The 25,899-nt window shown below is 37.8% G+C and overlaps 1 protein-coding gene across 3 annotated transcripts in view; it reads left to right on the top strand.

Moving 5' to 3' along the window:
* The first annotated feature begins 611 nt into the window (after positions 1–611).
* Positions 612–25,899, top strand: part of LOC113503286 (protein sidekick-1-like) — a 108,116-nt gene continuing 82,828 nt past the window's right edge. For 2 of the 3 annotated variants that reach the window (XM_026885136.1, XM_026885134.1), the window contains exon 1: positions 612–11,312. The gene's annotated coding sequence lies outside the window, so the exon portion shown is untranslated. The remainder of the gene's footprint in view (positions 11,313–25,899) is intronic. The other variant, XM_026885135.1, reaches the window with a different exon arrangement.

Here is a 25,899-nt window from a genome sequence, read left to right as displayed (position 1 = left end):
AATAGATATTTCGTAGCGAATACACTCAATTGAAAGTAAAATCACGAAACAGATTCAAATTAAGAGATCGTTCTTACTCAACAGATCGATACCTTATTTAATAAATTTGAAGGTAACATCGATTGTAGAGAAAATGTATTTATTTACAAAATTATTCAAAATATAAATATTTTATGTGGTAATTCAAAACGGATTTGCAAATCTGTTGCTCGCGCAGTGTTCTTAAATATAACTCTTTTAATAGACGTTTTACGAGATAATCTTGTTGCTGGTTTCATTAGCAGCGTTTGGAACAAAGTTATTTAATGGTGCAATAAACAGAGCTACTCGTCCAGCGAACTGTTACTGCCCGATACGAGTGATTGTATGCGGGTGAAACTGCTTCGAACAGACTACTGGCTCACAATTAGAACGGCTATAACTTGAGCCGAGCATTACCATGCTATATTTACACGTTTTGGCAACAATCTGGAACATTTCTGTAACAATATTCAGTCCTAAGTCACAACCAAACGATTCCAACTGCCACAATCAGGAACAGAAACGGTTTCTTTGAAATCCTCTATAAAATAACTAAGTTATACCGATTAAGAAGTTAGGAACTTGTATAATATCAGACAGTTGGTTGTATACGAGCGGCGGGAGTCGACGGCGCGCGGGCGGCGCGCGGGCGGCAGGCGGCGGCCACTCGATTCTTCCATACAGAGTGAAACTTTCCAGATAGAACAATAGATTCCAAAGTTCCGCCGAAGAGGAATTTTCAAAGCTTAATCAAGTTAAACCGGCCGTTGTTAAAAATGTTTCAATTAGGCCATTAATTAACAAGTAAGTATGCGAAAACTGAGACGTTGTTTGAAGTCCAAGTTACGATGAGGACGACTACAAAGCAGGTCAGATGGGCCCGGCGAGTTCAGCCGAGTCGAAGGCGATGCGATGGATAGTGAACCTCCTCGGTAAACAGTATGTGATTGGCTGCGTGTTCTAATGTTTAGTTGAATGGATCGTTTGCGTTAACCGAACCGGAACGATGTGTGCTGGTGTATGCTCACACTACATTATTTTAATAACTTCTCTCTGGTGTTGCCATTCAAATTAGTAGCTGCGGTTTGTTTGATCATGATTGGTTCGAAACATATGTTTGAGTCTAACATAAAATTGATTTTTGGAGTGATACATTATTAACACTAATAAAATTGATGTCTTGGCATCGTTGTTGCCTTATTCAATAAAACAAATGTATAATATTTATTGTCTTGGTGTCTGCTTTACATATTCAATCATCTTGTTTTCCTGCCCATGCCTCACCAAGAGTTAACTCAATGTGTCCCTGAAGTTTGCGCAGATGACCGTAAATCCTGTGATGTGGAACAATTGGTAATTTTCAATAACTCTCGTCAAAGTTATGAGTACGTTAGTGTATGCTCGTGTACACAAACAACTTGTTCACGCATGGCTTGATTTCATTCCGTAAACGTCTGTAACTTATAAACTAGTTGGCCTAAATGCCGCCTAAAAAACATCGAACATGTTTACGTGGAAGCCGCCCCTCATGCGGCAATAAGTCAAAAACTTTTTTGTTATGTCGGTGGCGCGGGCCCGGGGTGTCGAAATCGGCACATTTGCTAAAGTGTTCCACTAACTTTCTCCATATGAACTCGAGTGTAGTCGAGTTAACTTTTTATAACCCGCGCTTTTGTATTCCCAGATTTGACAACTTCCACTTCGACCCTCCGCCATATTTTACGGCGCATTCGTAGTCCTTGTCCGGACTACATGCAATCTCTAGTCGTTTGTTCCCATCGCCGGTTTATTCCATTTAATCTTATTTTCTTCTTGTTTCTTATATTTTATTTGAAAATGTATTGTTCATTCGTCAATAAATACGCTTAAATCATTGCTTTCGTATGCGAGGTATACGTAAAATTATATTCTTATATTCAACAAAAAATAATCAGTAAGACATGAAGAGCAACAAAATGTACTTCCGCAATCAGAACGATCACTTGGAAAATTTGTAGAGTCAAGTAAAGACGTATGAAACACCGGGCGTCATTTTCTTCATTACAATTTACGTAATAACTTCGGAAGGAAAATTAGCTGAGTTATGCCCCGAAATTCCTTCCGATTTATTGCTAAACAATCAAAGCAGTTGCCTACGCAGCGGGGCCCGGCTTCGGCGAGAGTTTCACAAAATTTTCCACTTCTTACTAAACTCCAATAAACTTTACAAAAGACAGACGTTAATGAACCCTGTACTTGTTAATTTTTCGTTTAACTTTGAATTTGTGCGGCTTCTAATCGATGAGATGATAGAAATTGAATGTTTTGCCCACTGACAGTCCGCTGAGGCTGGTGGCAGAGGGGAAACTTTTATAATCGAATTTAAATAACAATAAAGCCGAGAGCTCTTAGCTGACAAACACGAGTGGGACAATTTAAGCAGTTTGTTAATGTGGTGAGCGGCGGCGTCTCGGATGTGCGCCGAGCTCGGGAGGCGCGTGCTCGGCTACAGCCGTCCGCCCGCACCACCGCCGAGACAAACGCAAATAATGTCACCTCCACATTTAAATTTGAATTAGTATCGAAATTCTCACACTGATATGGTATTTATCACAAAAATATCCATTCACTTCGATAGAGTTAAATAGTTTCAAATTACAGAGTATTTATTTCATATAGGTGTAGGATACCTATCTAAGTGAAATGAAAAATATAATATGTCTAAATTATTATTTTCAAACAACAGTTTTTTATTAGTACAAAAGAAAATAGTTTAGCTGAGGTAAGTTTCTTCGTTTCTATTTATTATTGTGGGACGTACAGAATTTTCTGTGGTTACGTTCTTGTGTACAGCGAAAGCACTAATATTGGCAACTTGCTCGATAAGTCAAAAGTTGGCAAGAGTCACCGCTGAAGTTCAAGTGACGTCAATTACTGCCGCCACATCAATTCGTTCCTCTTCCTTATTTCAATGTGATTTGTGTTCGCGTTACCGTTGAGTTTATACTGCGACATGGACTGCCAGTCCTTGGAGTTTGAATTAGGTTTGGTTTGTTGTTTGTCTCTTCAAGTTTTCGTGTTTTATTTAGTGAAGTGGTCGACTAGTAGCTCGCCGGCGACAGAAAACTCATCGCGAAATTGAAAGAACTTTTATGTGTTATTGAAGAACTCAAACTAAAATGATCAAACCAAACTATGAAAATAAACTGGTTTTCACTTAGAACATACCTAGTATATTTAATAATTAAGTTTCACAGAAAGCATTGCACCTGTGTTACAGACAGTATCGGTGACACCTCATACCACGTGCCCTTCATTACGTTTACCAGTAAACAGTGTCCCGCAGCCAGTGATCTAATCACTCGTACACCACCCCCTCACCCCGTCCGCACTATATGCGGCGCTTTGTTCCCCAGATTGCGCGCTACGTATCGCATCTTAAACTCTCTTAATAAACGTAAATCCAGTACAAAGTGAACTGTATTTCGACTGCGGCTCACCGAAGATTTGTAACCGGCTACAGATATAAATCCACCGAATTGCGAGCTCCGGAGCCGCCCTGCCACGCCCTCCAAACACTGACGATTTAAACTAACACCGTTATATTACAACAGACGCTTCGCAGTTACTCAGACCTTAAAAAGTTTAAAGTTATTTTACCGCGAAGTAGGACACAAGTGTAATAGACTATCAGCTTATCTAGAGTTAAGATGGAAGGCTCCAGAGAAAATGGCTTAGTTATTCGTAAGTTGGCACGGCACCGCGCCGCGCACTGCTCGCTCTCCGCCCGCCGATGCTGTATGGCTGCGTGTCTCGTTTTGTCAACTATTATCTTTACGTCTTCTCATAATTGCTATTAAGGCTGGCTATTGACAATTTCAGATTACACGATTACGATTTTATCGTTGTCTTAGAGTTTTTACCAAGCTATTCTAGTAACTACGTCTGAAAAATTACTATTCCAAAATATTACTTCTTAAACTTTTCCTTAGTTAAATATATGCAAGCCCCCACTAAAGAAGTACAACTACTGTGTTTTACAGATTGCTTAGAAACCAAGTACTTTGCGCTTAAAAAGTATTGCTTGAAATATAAACAGTCATGTTTAGTTATGTGCCTAAATGTGTCCAACAACGTCTTTGTACAAAAGTGGTTGCGAGAGTACTTCTCTGTCTATCCTCAAAGGAATTAGGGATACCGACATAACACACATTTTCACATACATTTTCCTTCAAGTTTTTCTTTTACTTTCCTCATGCGGTGCTGTTCGTATTGGGAATACCATGATAATATTACGCTAATGCTTTTACTCCTTTGTTACTTGAAGTTAATCCCATTCTCATTAGACCTAATGAATGTAATTTTATCGCAATTAAGTATTCCACGTTTTAACATTTCCTTTATTACACTTATTTTTTTAAAGCTTTATATATTTAAAATGTGGGAGGTATCGCGCGGGCCAGGTAGCTAATACGACATAGGAATGATTAATTTGTGTCGGGCACGTGTTGCAAGCAGGCTTAACCCGGAGCCAAACCTACGACGCCCCCCCTCCGTACACTCCCTGCCCCTCGCCACCCGGAGCTGATGTATGGACCCCACGTGGACAGCCTACACTAGCCGAATTAGCAAGCGCTGTAGAAATACTAAAAATATTCAACAAAAAATGCTTGGCGTGTGATAAGACACTAATAATTCAAATGCAAATCATGTATAAAAAGCTGCTTAGGTGGGACCTCCCAGCACTGTTTCTGGAATATTTCGCGGTCAAAATAGCTTTCCAGTTACAATCGAAGTTTTGGGAACTGGCAAATTTGAGTTCTCTTGTTGTTCTAGAACACGTCATCTTTATTCCTTTCTGTCGTTCCTTCGTTCTGTTTTATCGATGCCTAGTAAAACACGTACTACTAATAGCTGGACGACATTGAGGGGCGGTGTCAAGAGCAAGTGTGACGTCACGGGTATAAATCAAGCGAGCTCCCCGGAGCCGGGTCGTCGTCGCCGGGAATATCAAGTGATGTATCAGTGCAGGCGTAGCACCTGCTAAGAGTACATAGCGCGTAGGACAGTAGAGGGAAGTGGCACTGACTGAGTGTTATTATAACATCAGATTTTAAAATCAGTCTGTCATTGTTCAGATTCAGAGAGAATCAGTCTGGTATTGTTTGTTATAACCAACGGCCAAGAACAATATTAAAGACATATCTTTTTTTGTTTTAAATAATGTCGGTGGTATTTGTTCCAGTATTACAGTAGACTACTGGCACTCCCCTCTACTTTTCTAAGTGAATGAGTGAGGAATGAGACTCATTTACTCAACATTTTTTACCGCATGACAATTGTAGGCACTTAGTTAATGATGTAAATCCTTCAATCCTACATTATCTTATTCTTGTCTAGCCCGTCTAACTCCGGCAAGTTAAGGGCAATTTAGATAAGTGTAGGAACAGCATATTATATCAGTTGTCTCCATTTTAGTGAGAGCACCGTAATCACTAATCCGTTTACGATGCGTTGTTATAGCGATATTAACTCGGTGTAACTGCTGGTCGTGTGTAAGGAGGGCCATATTAACCGCCGACCGTACGCTCCGCAAGGAGGTCGAATTAAGGAGCACATTTATAGGGTGATATGACTACAGAGTTATAACGGTACTAAAATAGACTCGCTATAAACTCCCACCGAGTACACACTAATCAAATTCCTGTTCAGGGTGTTCATTTTGATTGATGAATTTTTCATTTTAGATTGAGGTTGTGGAGTATCGAATTTGTTTTGTATTAATTGAGCTTTTAGATAGTCACGTGGCTTTATTATTAACTTTTGTGATTGAATAGGCGTGATTAGGTTTTGACTAAACATATATTGAAGAACAATTTTTTCATACAAACTGAAACCTTTGAAGATAGATCTTATCGCTACAAGTAAAAAAAAAATCATAGCTTTATATCTCTCTAACTAAAGCATGCTTTCCTAAATCATAAATTATCCTTCTAAAGCTAGTCAAAATCATGCAAACTATAGTCCAATACAAAATCATTGATGTGCCACTAAAGGAGTGGCTAGAGTAACAAATGCCAGCACCATATCACGTAATTATTTGAATGTGTCGGACAGCGCGCGGCGGCGGGCGGCGCCGGGCCGCGTGTTTGTGTCACATTACACGCTCGCCGGCACGGAACATTGAGCATTCAGCCTATTGGCACTACGACTGACATTTTAAATTATTTCATGAAATTGGTACGCGCCGATACGTTTGGATCATCAATATTTGTTTACATTGCAGAGCTTTTTGAAGGTATTTTTATAAATTACGTCACGTACGTATCTTGTCAATTGTTTGATTGCCTCTCTATCCTTGTTTCAAACCATCAGGTGAAAGTGTAAAGCAATGACCAATAGTATTTTGTAATAATTCACACCAAGCAAATAAATGTAAAAGAGTATCTTTTGAGAGTGTTAGTTTTGCACATTAATATTTCGGTACACAAAAGCGACTGGACAAATTAATAAAAAGGAGACAGATATAACACTAGGTTGCTGTTAGATATCTACAAAATCAAGCTCACGATAATAAGGGACACACTTTTATTATAAGGTTGCGAACTAAACCAATTAACTAAGCTATCGAAAGTACTTTGAGTGTTCTAAAAAAAACCGTGTAACGAGGTCCGGATATAAATAGGTTAGTCAATCAATAGGGAACCTCGTCGCGAGCTCGAGAGCATGCCATAATGAAACATTAGTTTTTGCCGGCGCTTCAGGGTTAATGATTTTTTGTCCCTACGTAATGATTTTGAGGGACGAGTCCAAGACTAATGATATTTAGTCGGAGCGGCTCGGTCAGCACAGATAACTCAGCAAGAACTCCATTAATCATTGAAGACGCACCGACCACGCCGCCGTGGTGCTCACTTGTTTTACACGACTCCTCAACAAAAAGGATCTATTGGGAATTCCCGGTATTCAGCTCTCCTACCTTCCATAATAAAGAATCTCGGTCAAGAAAATTTTAAGTCCTCTTTTGATGTTGCCGAAGTTACGATCCACTCTTTGACTTAAAGTACGCCCAAGAAACTAGGTTAATCCTTCGTAATCCTCAGTTTTAGTACACGTCTTTATTCCGTAGCACGTTTAGTGTGCAATAGTTTAAAAATTTAGACGGAAACCAGGTGTTCTGGTACAGTTGTGACGTAAATTGCGATGTCAGCGCGTAAAGCGGTCTATTATTAAAGGCAACAAACTACTCTAACCTATCCGGTTCATCAAAAATTAACAAAGCGGGTCTCGACGCGCGCATTACTCGTCGACTGTGCGCTGTACGTGAGTGTACGTGTACACACTCGTGGCGGTGAGCGTACCGGGGCGCGCGGCCACGGCGGGAGATCTGCCGCTCTATGTCACATACACATGTTTTAATTACTCCTGCTGTGTACCAGACTAGAGAAAATATTAGAGCTTGAGGTACAGACATTTTTATATGAGAAACGTTTTACTAAGTGTTGAGAACATTTTAGTATTTTAGTTACATGACAATACCAAAACACAAACATAGTTGAATAACTAGCGACATGGTAACTGAAATGATCGACCTATTTACTTCTATTAGCAATAATGGTCATTATAATAAATGTATAGCTTCAATTTTAATGAATCATCTTTAAAATAATTTTCCAACATTACCACAATCACATTAAAATATGAGTCTAAAAAGATACCTAAAGCATTGTAAATATTGAATAAACCAGTCTCTTATTTAGTTATCACTAAGTATCCAGTCATTATGATATAAACTATTCACCCGGCTCCACCCGGCATCCTTCATCCCCGTGGGGTCCACCACATCCGCTGAGGTTTAATTGACCTGAAGACGAGTTGCGTATGACCTCAATTTTCCGACCCTTGGCTCTGTGACGTACAATGTACTTTTTAACGGACCCTTACAGGGAGGGACTTCGAACTGAAGTAATGAGGTAATTAGAGAGACCTCCGCTCCGCTCCGCATGACGGAGACTCACGGACTAATCATGACAATTAGCTCCGAACTGGGAACTTAAAAGGTAGAATTTCCAACATTCGTTAGCATAATTATACGAAATCATTACTTCCAATCAAACCGTAGTCATAATAATCTGAACTTGTATAATTACGACACTAATAGATGTATTTACTTTGGGAATTTTCCACCGATGTTTGCCGAAAACTTATATCGAATTTGAATATTTTCGCAAACGATAGAATATCAGGAAACCTGAAAAGTGTCTGTATCCTATATGTACGATATCAGTTTCTAGCTACTATAATGTTTGAATAGTAATTATATTTGAACACATCGGATTGAAGCCTCTCGTCTTATTTATCAGGCCATTACAGTTATGGCAGTGAGTCTTACCATGGAGTTTGGTTGTGAACCACACAGCTGCTTCATGCTGAACACGTGGTTCAACTGAACGTTGTAAGACTGATAATCGACCTCAAGGTAGTTTTATCGTTGGATGTTTGCAAGACGTCACTGTGTTAGTTATATCTCACATACATACATTGCTAACAATGAATCTTCTCCGTCTATACTGAATATCCTAGTTGTTAGGAATCTGACTGCTATACCAGAAATCGTGTATCCGATATTCGCCCCTGATAAAACCTCTGTACTGCTGGGTCATCGTAAATCCAACTAATTTTGACAATGTTTTGTAAACGAACAATTTTCATTAAATAAATTGTAGAGCATACCTTTGCTATAGAATCCCCTCATAACTTATGCCGGGCACAGACCGCTGACAATTTCTCGTTTTTTCCTCATTAGCATTTGTGAAGCGATTGTCGTTAAGACCACACAACACAGGTTACTCAAAAATATGAGACAATTTTAAAATAGTCACAGAAACTTAATGAAAAAGGCATATCAAATGTCGGTTACATCAACATACGAGTATAGTCGAATTCCTACCAAAAAAAGTAAATTATATAGACCAGAAGGTATGTATATAACGTCAATTTATATCAAGGTTGCTTTGTCTGTAAATATGTATAATTTTGTCTAAAGACTCGCGAATTAAACAGGTCTGAAGGGTTCCAAATACGTAAAATAATATAAGTTTAATCAAAGACGAAGTCAAGAATCAGAGTTGCGTAAACACGAAATCCGTTGGAATCTGTTTCGAAGTCGCAAATGTATTAAGGTATGTAAATATGTTCACGAAGTTTATATCGGTATCAAACTCCCACCGGTATCGGGATAGTTAAAACTCACAGATCATTTGGTTCGGTCGCAAACTATCCTAATTGCAGGCGGTTTTAGATATCGCTCTGAAATACGCCGCGACGCGGGCAGCAGTGGATACCGGCGCAATCAATGGGCGCTACATCATTCTGGAATAGAATATTAATATGAATTTATAGGTAAACCCAGTTCTATAATGGCAGGATACTGTGAAGTAAGCTTTCCACGTTGAGAAATGTACAATTGATATTTTTATTTAATAACTACAAACAGCCGTATCCATGTAATTATTTAACAAGTCTCGAATATTTGCCGAAGCCATGATTTTTGTTAAAAATATCCAAAACTAAAGTGGCGGTGTGACTTTAAGGAACTAAGTGAGTAAAGACTAACGCTAAGAAATGCTACCAGCTATTTTAAAAGTTTCCCACATTCGAGTCTTCCTCAAAAATTCAATGATACATTGCAGCAAGAACACAATCAACATTTTAAAACAATCCTTTTTCTTCCCTAAGTATCATTGACAACTCTACTTACGCCGATAAATACAAACCTACCTCTGTTTATTGAAATAAATTGGAAAGCTATCAGCATTCCGGCCCCAGTATAATGCGGCCCCACGAACTAAAAACTACACGAAACTCCGGCGATATTTCACGTAGCATTCAGCTCTATCATTTGTTTTTTCATCAGGGGTTCAAAAGTTGTGTTCCCGAGCGGCGCCGGGGGGCGCACCTATACTAACGAGTGTTGGTGTTGTGCGATAACCACCTACTTTATATACTTGTTAACTACTGTTATTTAGTTGGTATCTCGACTTATTTCGTAATGTACGGCGGTGCCTATCGGATAAACTTTGCCACAGCGATAAGTATTAAGCCGTTTGGTTAAGTAATGAGGGTTTGTGTTTAAACGCGTTCCAATTGTCACCTTCTGTTATTAATAGCTTTCAAATATAGATACAACATTTAGCTAGCTTGCCTTTGTTGAATATATTGGAGGCACAATTTTTATATTTACTTTACCTACATTTATATTGTGCTGGATCTAAAAATTATTTATTCAATTTTGTGAATTTCGTGTTTTGATTTAAAAGATACTAATTTTAAAATTTCTTTCTCTTGCAGGGTGAGCCGAGTGTATTAAAATACTTTTGAAAAATCACAGCAGTGGTGAGTGACATTTACTACACCCACTTTTCCTAAAATACAATAATTTCATTCGTGCCTTGTTTAACAAAGACTGTAAGATTATAAAATATACGTAAACAAGACACAAGATGTAAGAAATACGGATCGTAACCTCCTTCTTGTTATATAAGACTCCGGAATTATAGAAGGCCAGTTATTCCAGGCCCGGGGCACAACATCACGATCTTTTTGTTCGATTTTCTGCAAAAATAGGTTATTGTGAGCAAGTAGCGTTCCAGTATTATGATAATATTGTATCTGGACTATCAGACTATAGCTCCTATAAAATATTCATGAAATAAGAATGTTAGTCCGCAGATTATATTCCTGTGCGCTCATACTTATCGTAGAATATTGCATAATACTGCTTTTAATGGGTAAACATCTAAATTTATATAGATTCTAGCTTTCATGTACTTTAAAATTATAGTTTCAAGTCTCTCTTCAGAAACAGTAGTTTTCATTCTACATTCACACAGAACTATGTAGTAAGAACATTTGGGATAATTATCAATAAAAAGGAGTGATTTCTGGAAAATAATACTTGTTACATTAGGTTATGCGGGCCTTACCTCGCCGCTAAACTCTATGGGGTTACCACTTCATAAAATGTCGTGTTTTGGACTATGGTGTCTATTAGTAATTAAAAAGGTACATACCTATATAAAACCTTATTTTCTTAAATTAGTCAATTCGCTCTTTACCACAGTGTTCATAGTATTAGTATGCAGAGCAGGCATGTATGTCAGCCTCCATCATCCGCATTACGCAGGCGTGTTGAAAGTTGTGTGTTTACATGTAGCGGCTGCTCCCTGGACGCGGGTCCCGGCGGACGCGGCCAGCACCTGCGACCTCGCTGCTACCTCGCCGGTGATGTGCGTGTGTTCTACATACTGTAGGTACTGCCCTCATTACGTTGATAGAGAGGTGTGCACTCCCCATTTGCGCGGATATAACAGTGTACGCGTGTAAGAGTAAATTATGGAACCTATGTACGTAGGGAGTTTAATGTTTACTCGAAATAATTTCAGATCATTTCGTACCAGAGTTTGGGCGAACATACAGATTTCATAATTTACGATTTCTAAGTTTTTAACAGTCATGGAGAGTACTGAAATAGCTCCTACTAATACCACCTGTAAATAAATAATGAAAAAATTCGATTTAGCTAATCCTTAGTAGTTTTGAGAAACCCTTACCCAAAATACTAAAATATTTCGAGATTCGTTGAAATATTCCATCGTCGAGCAATCACAAGGACTCGCATCGTGACTCGAGATGCATCCTACACAATAACTTGTTCTCAACTTTGTCTGAAGCTGATCCTTTGTACTCGTCGTGAATATCTGTAGAAACAATACGACTGTTTAAGTTATCTCCATAAATAATTGAAATGTTAAGCTTGAAAGGCTAATTACACGTAACTATTAGTAGCTATATGATGTGCCCACTAAACTTGTGAGCCATTAAAAGTTTCCCACACTGAATAAAATAGATACTAAACAAATTAAATACCCTTAATTTTCGACTTTACGAAGGTCCTTCCAGTGTGATAACATCTCCGTTATCAATCCGGTGTTTATATTTATTTGGTTCACGTTTGTAATGGGATTTGTTTTATTAATATCGTGAGTCGCGTTCGTCACGACGTGATCGGAGCCGTGCGAGGTACTTTAGGTCAATTCGGATCAAGTACACAATCATTTGAAGGCAAACGCGACACGAGTCTTCTTTAGACTGGCGGTGCGTTCCGCAGTCACTGCTGTTAAAGCTTTAGCGCTTGGGGATTGTCTCTTACGCTGAGTTCGTTGCAACAGAAGCGAATATTTTACACTTCTAACCAAGTCTCGCCTTGACATGTACCCGAAGGCCTCAGAATAGTGGCCGAAGTTTGTCACCACAACGTTTTCCAATGTCTGTTCCAATATCGATTGTCAACGTTTCTTTACCAACAATCGTAAGAAATATAACTTGAAAAACTTTTGTCAAAGAGCGATCCACTCCATTACCATGTAATAAGGTCCATAAATAGATAAAAACTTTTGACTTTTTCAATTCAAACTGCGGGCGTACTTCACAACTTCGTAATAACATGCCTAAATCCGGCTTCAATAACAAAGAAATAAAAACAATATTATGAAAATGTTTGCTTAGCAATACGCGATTTGTTTGCAACTCTCATTTGCCACGGGGCTGTTGGTGTACTCAAACAAATAATAGAAAAATATTTCCATATTGATGTACCGTTTGAATATTAATAGAGTTTGAAAAACATCAGCGAGTCACAATGCGATGACTAACAAAAGATTAACACGCATTGCATTGGATTCAAATCATAAATGGGACAAGTACATGACCCGCATTATGAAATATCGGAACTATGATCGCTCCTACTGAATATTTTAGATTGTTTTACATGCAATTCAATGAAGTTAAAAACATTGAAAATAAATACTTCTTATGTTTTAGACGACACAACGGAGTTTATCACCTAACAGTTAATACTGCCTAAACTGCATAAATAATAATAAGGTAATTTTCATAAGTGACACATTTAATTTTAAGATCCTGGCTGGATCTTACTATCTGATGGAGCCAATATGGTTACTTTCTTAGCGAGATTTTTTTGTTATTTACTTGATTTTTCCTCAGAATCTTATTATAGGTCGATCGACGTTACAGGTATGAAGAATTGACCTGTTGAGCTTCGGTCTCGTAAAATATAGATACTGTTTACTATATTAGGAAGAAAACAGTCATTGGTTTCCCATTTGCAGATATGTTGTGGTGATAAATGTTTCATAGTCGGCTGGCAGACAAGCAGGGTGGTAAAACTGTTTATTCTGCGATAAATTTTATTGCAAATCTTTGAATTAAATAAAAATGACCCCTTTAAAAGGTCGCATTAGTTGCAGATTTTTTCGCTTCAACAAAGAAAATTTGAGACAAAAATATACGTGGCAACAATCGTTGACCGTAACAAGACAAGATGATTCAAAATCTCATAAATCTAATATTTCAAGATCCTTCAAACTTGGCAGGCGGAGAGTAATGGTAACAATAGGCGAGTTGTTCGGAACTCAGAACAAATGCAACATTAAGGCCGGTGGAGCAATAAGCTAAGCGATTAGCGTCGCTCGCTTTCGCCGCGAACGCTTTTCATTTCCTCTTATATTCCATGTTTATTTTTATTGTATACTTTTGAGCTCGCAACGTATGTTTAATTTTGCTGAGTGTTCGTTTTAACGTCGGTTTGCTTGGTGCAGGATAAATTGCTCGCCACGATTTACGTTACATGCACCTAATTTAAATGTTTGAACGTGATACATTTTTTTCAACCAAGCATAACAAACTTATTTTAGTAATTTTATTTCAACCTTGAAAATTTTTAATTGACCTTTTTGAAATGCAAATTCTGATTGCAAAATGTGTTAATTAAAAATAGAACTCCGAAACACAGCATTTTCCATACATAATAATATTCAATAGACAAAATTTAAAATTAAAAAAAAAATAAACAGTACGTTTTTTCAGTGTTTTATGTTTCGCATTTTAAATTCTATCAGTTCTACAAACTAACAAGCGACTAGTAAACCGACATAGCGATACAATATGTGACAAAGCTTCGTCTAATTAGTGCAGCGGCGACTACAACACAAAGGCAACTATTTTGTGTTTAATTACATTACATTGGCGTTAATGGTCATTTGAATACAATATAATACAATAGCCACAGGCATTCAGAAACTGTTACAGTAATACTAAAACGTAGATAACAATGTAAAATGTTTTGTCTGTCTTTATGCTTATATGTTGAATTGCTACCCGACGGATGTTGATAAAAAGTGGATCGAATGCAAATGTTGCGGAATCAAGACAAAACCCTTTGCTACCAATATTTAAACATTCCATTTTTAAAAGCAGTTCCATTAAAAAATATCTCTGTCAAATACTGACGTCATATTTTCAAGAAAAAAAAGCATAAACGTTATTCTTGCCTCTGTACATAGTAAGTACCGCAAACGTGAAATGATTGGTGCTAGCCCGCTTCAAACGAATGATAGTGGAATACTGTGTGTTGCTGTTATTCCGGACGACTTTCTTAGTCATACATTTTTATCGCGAGACAGGTACTACATACAACTGTAATTGGTTTTATTTGTTATAGCGTTACAAGGTATATTAAATTTCATAAAGACTTTGACCACTAAATTGCAGGGTCATACGACATAACAGACCAATGAGCAACGGTGCCTTGCATTGTAAAATCTGTATTGACGTTACGCGAAAAGTGTGTTTCAATAATTTAGCTAAACAAGAAGTTCCATAGATAAAGCCAATTTATAATTACCGGCTTTCTATCACACTTTAATTCGTACGTGGTTCGAACTAGTCAAATAAATTCATTTTCCTACCAGTACAACCAGAAAATGGTACTTATTTTCTCGAGCGCTTTATTCAAATATTCAGTGGCCTTGTCGCCTAGGTGTTGGGTTCCACATCGCAGCACGTTAAACCATAGCAGGTGGGATGATCGCGGATTACTTTAGCCGGTCGGAAGCGGCCGTGCGTGAACACTTACAGCGCCACCTGGGTTCCACACGCCATTCATTCATTTCATCCATTCAATTTTAATAAGGTAGCGATGTGATATTTATGCTAAGTGTTCACCTAGTTAACTCCTACAAGGATATTCTCTTTTAAATACTAGTACTATGAGACAATTCGCGGGGCTTTTAGTGTCATATAAGTTAGAGTGCCATTCATCAATTTAGAAAAGAAATTTCAGCTTCACAACGAATTAAATTCAAATTTCTGTAAAAACTTATAAAGGGTTTATGAACTGATTTCATTTTAATTATTTCGATCAATAAAGGACTGCCGCACTTAAGAATTTAATCCTTGTATCGCGGGGGGTTTCACAAACATACAATTCACATGCACAAAGACAACCAGACTCAGAGCATTCGTGGATCACACTAATGCTTGTCCTAATTTAATACCTATCGAATAATGTAATATTCTCATTAGCACCTAAACAGGTAGGTACTAATGTCCTAGAGTGTTTACCGTAATGTAGAGCTGTATAGAGCGGAGGTGCCAGGCCGGTGCCGGCGGCGCGCTGCCCAGCGGAGCGCGGCGCGGACCGCGGCGGCCCCTATTACGCGCCGCATTAGCCACCCTGCTGCCGGCACCGACCTGGCTGAGGACGCCTGTTCTAATATTATGTGTCATGTCAATATGAACAGCTGATATTATTAAATAATTATACTATATGAAAAAAAAACATCTAATTTTAAACCAAACTGAAGATCATGAGCCAACGCAGGAGCGGGCAAGAGAGTCAAACCATTATAAAATTGAATAAATCATCATGAATAAAAATCATTCGCGGTTTGGTCAAGGTTTTGTTCCTTGTGATATGCACTATAGATGAAAATGATTATTAAACCATCAACGTAACCACAGCATATTGATTACATCATTGCCAACGTTACCTTAAAGTGCAGTGCGGAAAATGCATTATATGATACCGCCAATAAAATCAGTTATAACATTTTCGTCACGAAAATGATCACGGTGCCCGATGAACGAAAATTGCCAGTTACATCACAAAGCAATTTGGCTTGCTAATGATATTTTCTATAAATACACGTGATGTAGATAAGGATTTCCCTTCGCAATGCCATAGTATTCGTGTTAACGAGCCATGATAAACTGTATTAGGCATAAAATGTACAATTTGAATTTAAATCGGTATTCCCTATTCAAGGATAAAGGAAATTAACTACTTTAAAATGATAGCGGTGACACCAGGTTTATAAATAGAGGTATTAGACACAAATAATTATGTATAATAATAGGACTTGGGCTTCACAAACTGAATACTGTTCAATTTACTTAGATTATTGAAACATTATTACATTTTAACTGTCTTTGTAGTATTTATTATTAATAAAAGAATACGGGTATTAACGCTTATTAAACTCGTGACCAAGGCCGTTGTAATCTGCTCGAAACGTCGGGTAACATCATGGTAAAATTCGTCTTAATTCTTGTATTTTATTATTATATACTACAAAGCCAATAAAAATAATAATTTTATTGATAAAAACGATGATAAGTTTAGCAGTTTGTGCGGCGGGTTTTTAAAATGTTTTAAGTGAAAAAAATATAGCAAAACTATTCGTTACTAGCATAACAATTCTTTTCGAGATGAAATTTTATAAAATAGTAAGACGTATCCAAAACGAAGGCGGAAAGTGGAACAAAACTGTAGGAAAACGTTGTTGCCAAGTTTATTTCTCACAGATTTTAAGAACTCAAGAAATATGACGCGGCTTTAAAAAATGGATCTTATTTTGTATATTTCCTTAGAAATGTAAATATTTTTCTAACGATAAAACTGAAAATCCTGTGCATTTTGTATAAGGTTCTTGTAAGCTCACAATTGACTTACAATTTGTTGGCACCCATAGTTGTGTAGTGATGATCGCATAGTTTTTTAGAAGTGTTTTTTTTTAAATCGGTTCAGTAGTTTATGAGCCTATTCATTACAATCAAACATACAAAGTTTTCCTCTTTATAATATTAGTGTAGATTAGGAGTAAGTTTTTTTCATTTTTGTATATTCTATACATACCTATTTGTTTGTAAATTTTATTAAGGGTGTATTTTATCACGTGACTTGAATGTTTGTGAAACCCCCCGCGACACAAAAATTATATTCTGTAATACGGGAGTGTATTTTTTTAATTTTACGGCCTCTTTTTATTTGGTACATAATATCTTCTACGATAGTAGAGAATGTTGATAAATAAATAAAAAAGGTTCCGCACATTAAATCACAAAGGAATTGTCTAAGAGCGATTTACTGAGCTGGTCCATCACGCTAAGTTACCGAAAACGGTCAAAATCTTGATAAAGAAAATCTGGTTTGCGTATCTTTAAATAGAAAAATAAATCAAAAGCAATTTAAAGCAACATAATTAAATAAAACTCATTTTATTTCAGCATTGAATACCTAACGTAAATATTACAGGGAACAAAGGATGAGAAAATAACATTTTTATTTTTATTTCGTCTTAAATCTCATAGTTATTTAGCTAAACTAGGTATCTTTTATATATTTCCACCCATCCATGAATTACGGAAACCCTTCTTGGGGTTTACCAAATAAAAAAGAGAGGCAAAGAATAAAATAAATTTCATCCCGTACCAATATTTACAATTATTTGTATGGCGTATAAATTTTCCACCAAAAACCCATTCGGTGGACCCTTCAAGTATTCCTTTTGTTGGAATTATTGAGTAGAAAGCGAAAAGGGAAAATCCTGCAGAACCTTGCGTACTGTGAGCTTGGCCAGTGGATCTGCACCTCCACCCCCCGCGCGTGTAAACAAACTACAGATGGGGGCGGGGATGACAATGTGTATGAAGGGGCCTAACTAACCTGGTTGTGGTTAACGTAGGTAGCTAGGAATCGGTTCTGTAGCAGTGAGTCAAGTGCGGTCAGCGGTCGGATCCTTATGACATGGAGATGATTGTTCGTTCTTTGTTATAATACTTGTAAATAGACGGCGAACGAGTAGGGTTCCCTGGGAACATAATTGGCTGCTATTTAATCCGGTTATCCTTTTGTTAGGACGCTGTTTTTCAACGAAGTGGCTGAACATCTCTGACATTAATTTTGGGACGTGTGGTTTTACACAAGCGATTTTCAGAATATAATGTGAACTAAAATATGTCCAGCAAGTTTTGAATTTGTCTCTGTAATGGAGAGCGGGGGTCGGGTGTGGTGTCGCTCTTAATCCGAGGATATTAATGACGTCACTTGTGTTTCACATTCACCGATGATGGAGTTAATGGAGCAATCAAACCGGCGCGGCGCTACCTACCTCGTGCCTATATAAGTATATAGATATAAGTACTGTGTACTGCGTGTGAGGCGTGGGATCCAAAAGTAATTCGTTCAAGAATGCGGGTCATCGGTTATGGGGGTTGCGCATGGTGCTGGGATCGGCCCGATGTCATTTATTCACTTTGTACACACATCTACGCACTAAAGATAAGGGATTTTCTTAAACGCAACTTTTCAACGGGTTGTCTTTGTTTTCTTTGAATCCGCGTTTTGTACATTGTATTTTCTGAATATGATGCTATTTAAATACTTTCGTTTTTGTTTTTCGTTTAGTCGGATGTGAAATCGGATGAGAACTGGATAAAAAGAGATGTGTAGTTCATAATGAGCGAGGACTTATAAATAGGTATCGACTTGAGAGGTTATAAAAAAAATGCTGTTTCAGGTAAGTTCATGGCTATAGAATCTAGCACGATATTAAACAAAGGAGTGTGACATTACACATCAGCTTCCAGACGCGATGCCTCTATAACAGTTTTATATAATCATAAAGTTAGTTTATCTCCAAGTAATTTAGCTAAGAGCTTCCGGCGGCCGCGTTACTTAGCGCGTACTTGCGGCTAAGTAAGCGTACTGTACGTGAGACAACTCGCTCTCATACTTTAAACCTAATTAGGTATGGCAAAACACGACTTCGAGAGGTTTTACTTCAGTATTAGTTGCCGAGATCCTTATTCGGTGATTAAACACTAGCGCTAAGTAGCGCCGTGTTTGTAAGAGACAACTTTGGGAGAATATTCTTTAAGCGCTTTTTCTGTTGTGAATTCGTATTTGTAATTATTTAAGACCAAGATGAACTTACTGTTATGAAGAGTAAAGTTTCACAGTTATTTTAATGAAACTTAAAATCATCTTTTTCGACAAAATCAACATGGTCAGGATATTTACGGCCTGGTATTTCAATCTGTCACTGTAGTCCTAGTAACGGCAAACATAGCAGAAAATTCAAAAAACATAAAGTACGAACAATTGCAGACATAAAGTGAATTTGGTGCGGAGTAGCGACCGCGCGGCGACCTCGCGGCGATTGATTCGGCCCGACCCGCACAAAATACGCACATTTATAACAACCGGAGGGGTAGGGGAGGGGGGGGGCACACGCCCGGCCCTAATACACTAAATATGTACTCGCAAAAGGTCCGTGTACGAGTATGTAACATGATTAAACCTTACACCGACGCTTACAAAACAGTTAAATTAGTCAGGCTACTGAATAAAGTTGCCAAAATTGATGGAGCTTTTTGAAATGTATGAAACAAGAAATATGTTGTAATTGTAATCTGATACAAAAAAATAAAAGTGATAAAATAACTTCAGTATCTTCTAGCTGTGGATAAGGTCTAAATGCCTTAAATGTACAAGGAGGGGGAATATAATGATTTAATTTTAACGATCTTACCTTATTTTATTATCATTTTTAGGTGTGTACAAAGAGCTCTAGAGAAAATAAATTGATCAAAATTAGTTTTTTAAATAGCCTATTTTGAAGGTCAAATTACATTGGCCAGCACCCAGATTCACCAACCGTTCATCGCTTCTTAAGTGCTTGTGCTGCTAGCGAAGAAACGGCGCTAAAACTCCTCAGCAGCTGTCTTCCTGTTTACAATATGGACTACAAATTACTATCGATAATAATATATTATATAACTATCAAATATGTTTTGTAACTTAAAAGATACCGTGCCAGAGAAACAAATATTTCAAATCGATGTAAGCCATTATCAAATTAAATGATTAGTTACTAAGACCAAGGTCAGTAGACCGACCGCCACCGAATGATGAATTCTCAACCCAAATGAAGTAATTGCAGGAGATTTTTTTTGCAGTTTCTTCTTCTATTCTCTATCCCAAAAATTCCTACATGAAAAATAAAATCAAACACTAATTGATATTATACACATTTAGTTTATAACTTGAACGTCCGAAATCAAGGAATCCATTAGTGTCTCCAAAATCTGTATTAAAGGGAACGTAGCCTGAAAGCACTTAAGTGTTCTCAAAATTAAATACAAGTCCATCGTAAATAGCGACGCCGAGGCTCTCCTCACTCCTCGCTCTATTTATCTGTTTATTGTACACGCAACAATAATCACAGTTCTGAGGCTCGGGCCCAACACTCCGGTATATGACTGTTGCTATCTGTTTGAGGACAGCACTAAAACTTGCTGAGAATTAAAACATTTTTATTACGGATATTTTGACGCGGCGACAATCTTAAGTTTTAGAGTTTTTTTTATGTTTAGTTTGTTTAGAGTTGAAGGGTAATTTATTATATTCTATGACAAACCTATTTATGCTTTCGGATACTTTACAGTTTCTATACAAATTGCGAACACATCTTCCATAATATGATTGATGCTACACAAATTTTCGGTCACACTACAACATATAGAACATAAACAGAAAGATAAGTTACTAATCACGTCTTAAGTATGAATATCATCGTTTCTATAAATAAACCTTCTGTTGTTTTCTACATGTTGTGAGCCCGCACCTGTAGCTGAAGCTCTTTGTTTTACCCCCCCCCCCCTCCGCATCAGTTAATATACTCGGATCGAGAAAGAGGATATAATCAAATAATTCTGTCGAAACAAACGTCGGCGATATTTATAAAAGATATAAAGAGCTTTGTTCGGAGAGTCTCCTATTTCTTCTACTGCAGTTGTTACAGAAAATAAGCACACCACGTCATGAAATGGTAAAATGTAATCTGTTAAAAAATAATCTCTGGAAGGATAATTATCACAAATAAATAATTAATTCTAAAACAAAAAAAAAAAAATTGCCATTTCAGGTATTTATGAAATACAACCATCAAACATAATGACATCAGCTTGTATATTATCAAATACAAACTCTAGTTTGGTCGTATTCCTGTTTTAAGGGAGACGTTTACACGCGCCTGTCAAATAAAACCGGCGACACTTGCATACAACGGCTGACAGAACGCGACAACTTTGACCTGGGCCGCAATAAATCATACCCACTCGTCAACGGCGGACGTCTTATCTCCCCAAATTAATTCTACTTACAAATCTTTGCGCCAGCTCCCTTTCTGGGTCAATAGAGCCTCGAGTTACATAAATACGTGTGCGACTAACTTTCCAACTGTTTCCATTGTGATTTTGGTACTTTTAAGTGCAGTGATAAATACGATTTGAATAATAATTTTAAAAAATACGCTGAAGAGTTAAACGATTGAAGTACGTGTTTGAAAATAAAGACTTTCGAAAACCACGCGCTATTATTAGGTTTACACTTGTCAAGTGTAATAAATACATAACGCTCGTTTTCAGAAAGGTGTAAATTTTATTGTAGCTTGCCAAATTTCGAACTATATTTTGTGTCTATTTCGGGATCAGCAAGAAAAACGTTTTACATGTTGTCATCCAATTTTGCATTTTACCGCCCTCGCAAGAAGCCTCTCTCATTGCTTGTAATATAATTTGATGTCAGCCGTAATGTGTTCCTTTTTCTTTATACATTGTTTCCGTTCACATTTGTTACGCAAATCAATCCCGAAATATCACCGAGAATAAGTCAACAAAAACATTTCTGGGTGTGGAAAAACTCGGCCATATTTTAGCTAAATTCCTGCAATTTATTGAAGCGCACTAACTGTACTTATGTGTGTGCGTCGGTATGGAAAAAGATACCATCCTTAACATGAGATCAGATTGGCTTTAAGAGTGATACCGATGTACACGGCGTCCCCGGCTTCACCCGCAACTTGTCAGAGCGATCACAATACAGCTCTGGGTACAAAAAGACCTACACACGCAAAGCCCATCTTAATCCCTTTCAAGAATTGTTGTTCAAATATCAGAGAATGGACCCTTTCAATTACAATCAGGCGCTTAATTAGAAGGGAGCGAGCCGACTGTTTATTAAGGTCTGCCAGGGTCCGAATCAATGGCCCACTATTTAGGAGAGTGTGTACGGTTTTGTCGCCGGCGAACAATATACTGCGCCCTCGTCGCGGCGAGCCGATTTTATTTCCTCAACGTTATTGTATCGGCGACGATATTTGCGTATTGTTGTTTATGAACTTTATGGTGCCTGGAATGTCGGGATCTAATAAATATTGTTATTTAGGAAGTTGCCCAGAGCTCGCCGGTTATCACGTGACAAGCTCATGATGTGGGTTCCTCCAGGGTCGAAATCAATTGAAGAATCAACTCTTTTCAAAATCGAATTATGAGAGAACACATATATACATTTTTGTGACACTTTTACAACAATTGGGTAGAACTTAAAATGGTTGAAAAGTTTGTTACTTTTTCCGTATTGTATCATCCCTGATTTACTGGCGAGGTAGGTAGAGACCTCGCGCCGCCACCTATAGTTCACGCTGCCGCCAGGTGGCGCTACTTAACGTCGTTCTCAGACCGTGTGTCGTATGTTATCAACTCATGTGAGATTTCTAACGACACTTTTCCTTAAAGCTACATTATAAAATGCCAACATTTCCTTCCTTGAATTTTCACAGTACTTTGAAAGGAAAGACGTCATAAATGACTTTGCTTCAAGACATATACATACGTAGTACATACAGCAAGCCAAAACAAGTTAATTCGTTATAAATTCAATTTGTAGACCACTTTATGATCAAATATCGATTACCAAAACATACGAAGAGACTCAAAGATTATTCAGTTAAAATATAACTTACCTTCACGAATACCAATGAGCCATTACGGTGTACCGCCAATAATAAAATGATGTAGAACGAAATATGGGCAAAATAGAATTGTCATCGATTCCGATTAATAAGTAGTATAAGAAGGTTGTGTGAGACAGCTCGTGACTTATTACGCTAATTGCTGAATTTATAATTAGACGATCAGGTGGAGTTGCGAACAATATTTGACACGTAAATTACATTAATTAGCCCAAATGTGAACATTATTCGATACAAAGTATTGAGAATCCGGAAAGAGTAGAGTTTTGAATTAATTGGGTCACGTCTCTACATTATTGATGATTGAGTGAACACTTGACATACATCAAATACAATCCTAATCAAATTCTTAATAAGAATTTCAAGGCATGTCAAAGGTTCCAGAAATAGAGGCTGTGGGGTAATTAATAGTAGGAATATACAAGTAAAGCTAAATGATCTGGAGGACGACCAGGGAGACCATATGTACAAGGATTATAATAAGTCTATGCCCGTTTGTCATGTGCATAGTCACTTATTTAATATTCTATGACCTTTTTAAATTTGCTGAATTGTAAACTAGTATTATTATCCAACAATTTCTTATGAAGACACGAATAGAGAGACTGTAAGAAAGTCACAAATCATATATTATATCACATTAATTCAATATACGCAACATTTATCAGAATCAGCTCAGTACGGACAGTTGAACAAAGTACACAATTGGACGATCTCAATTTAATCCTTCGGTAAACAGTAAAAATATGCCTGTATCGTAGTGCGTCGAGCCGGCGGCGGCGGCGGCGGCCACCCGCGCCCGACACGGCATTCCACTTCCCCAACAACTTATACAAATGGCTCCTACATATCTAATCCTATTCTCCTCTCGTAAAACGCGCGTCTTTGAATACGTATGTAACGTCCGCTATATTATTATTCTCCACGATGTACTTATATTTTTTCTATGCCTAGTATCTCAGTTTAATGTTACCAAATAACATCGCGTTTCGTGTATGAATAAACTCCTAAGGGATCATGTGAAATAGCAGACAGCTTTGTATCTTGGACATTTGGTTCAGACGCTAAAATGGAATTGATGTACCGGATAAGTTATTCCAGCAAGTATTATATCGTCTTTTTCGTAATATGTTCAGTAATGGCCAATCGTTTTATTTATTTGTTCTGTTTTCTTAGTAAAACGTTACACATCGTATAAATAACTGAGCGTCAGCCTCAAAAAGACCAATAAAATTATACATTTCTTATGAACGTAGCACCTGTAAACATAACAGTATGTTCCGTGTTCCCGTCTCATAAGATAAATCATCAATAAAATCAATAAACCCAAAACAGGCCATTAGAATATCGATGCCATATAAAAACGTATAAATAGAAAGGGTGTAGGCATAAACAGAGCGAACGCACGTAAATTCTGCGATGCGATAAACCGCGGTCCAATATCGTAGAGAATGAATCCCGAAGACAAATTTGGTGGGATCGCGCGATAAAACGCGCACGTCGGCGCAATATCGCGCGGCTGCAAATAAACCCGCGACGCGAGTGTTTGTGCGCCGGAATTAAACGCCGCCAAGTGATCGCACTGTTTATGTACCGCCCCGTGTAGCATCGTGTAGCACTGCGTAGCACCGTGTAGCACCGCGTAGCGCCGTGTAGCGGCCGCAACGTGTGCTCGCCATGTATCGCGTTAACGGTTCGGTTTCGGTTTTTGCTTGTCACCAATTCCTTTTGCCGATCCAAAATTACATTGAAGCCAAAGTTTCGCAGTTCTCGCTCGTAACTCGAAAGTGGCTGGAGTTTCAGTCTAGGCTACTAGTAATTTATTGCTACAGTTGGCAAATCTTTTAAATTGACGTTTATAATGCTAACTAAAATCTTCAGAGTTTTAACAACTTTCACAATTACACAGATACAAGTGGAATAAGTTGTAATTAACAATCCTTTTAACTGTTGCAGACTTTCTCTAGTTAGCTAATACTTTCACAGAATCGTTCGACAAGTCGTAATTTGAATAAGTTACCTCGCCAAATAGCTCTCATCGCTATTTAAATTATTTAGAAGCGCAGAATGTTCGTCAAGGAATTTAACTCGTAGGTAAGAGTTATATAACTTTAGTTCTATCTAGTGGTTAGGTATTCAGTGATTAGTAACTAGGACGCAAGCCAGGGAGCGCGACTAACTTCAACTATTTTCGTATAGTTTGCGTGACTGATTAATACACAAATATTGTAACACCCATTAGTGTACTCATCTACTGTGCGAGAACTAGTTCAAGATATAAAGTTTGTTCGAGGCCTATTAAAAGCCGATCAAAATTTAGGTCAATGTGAACAGAGCGTAAAACTTACAATGTGAGGAAGAATAATTCTACAGCAAATTAAATAGTTTAACAAAATATAAAAACTAAGTAGTTACAGTAGTTCCAACATAGTGCACATCTCGTTGTAAACTCGTCCTGCCTCGCCATCGTCCACTGCGGTACTGCAGTGTGGGCCGACATACCCTCATAACATACGACACAGAGTGTATACGCGGCATTACAAATCACAAAGCCAATAAGAGTGCGCGATTACACGCGGCCTAACGCGATGCTCGCCGTTCTGGCGGCGCGCGGCGGCCGCGACGCGCATCAATCATCCGTAATTTGACGCGCCGAAAACGCGTCTTAACGCTCCGCGTGTTGGTGCAAGCGTATAGAATTAGCGAGTGACTTAACCTGTAACAGTTTTCCGAATATAAACATAGGAGATACAGTTGTTTTGAAATAAATAAAATATCTGAGGAGTATCAGAGATTAGAAAATATGTGGATCTAGATAAATTGCTATATTTTAATGTCTTGTATAACTACGATACCTGAGCTACATAGACAAAAATATGTCAAA

The sequence above is a fragment of the Trichoplusia ni genome, chromosome 19 (assembly GCF_003590095.1).
Source record: "Trichoplusia ni isolate ovarian cell line Hi5 chromosome 19, tn1, whole genome shotgun sequence".
Classification (NCBI taxonomy): Eukaryota; Metazoa; Arthropoda; class Insecta; order Lepidoptera; family Noctuidae; genus Trichoplusia; species Trichoplusia ni.
Note: the sequence above shows the minus strand (reverse complement) of the source record. Positions and strands in the feature narration are given on the sequence as shown.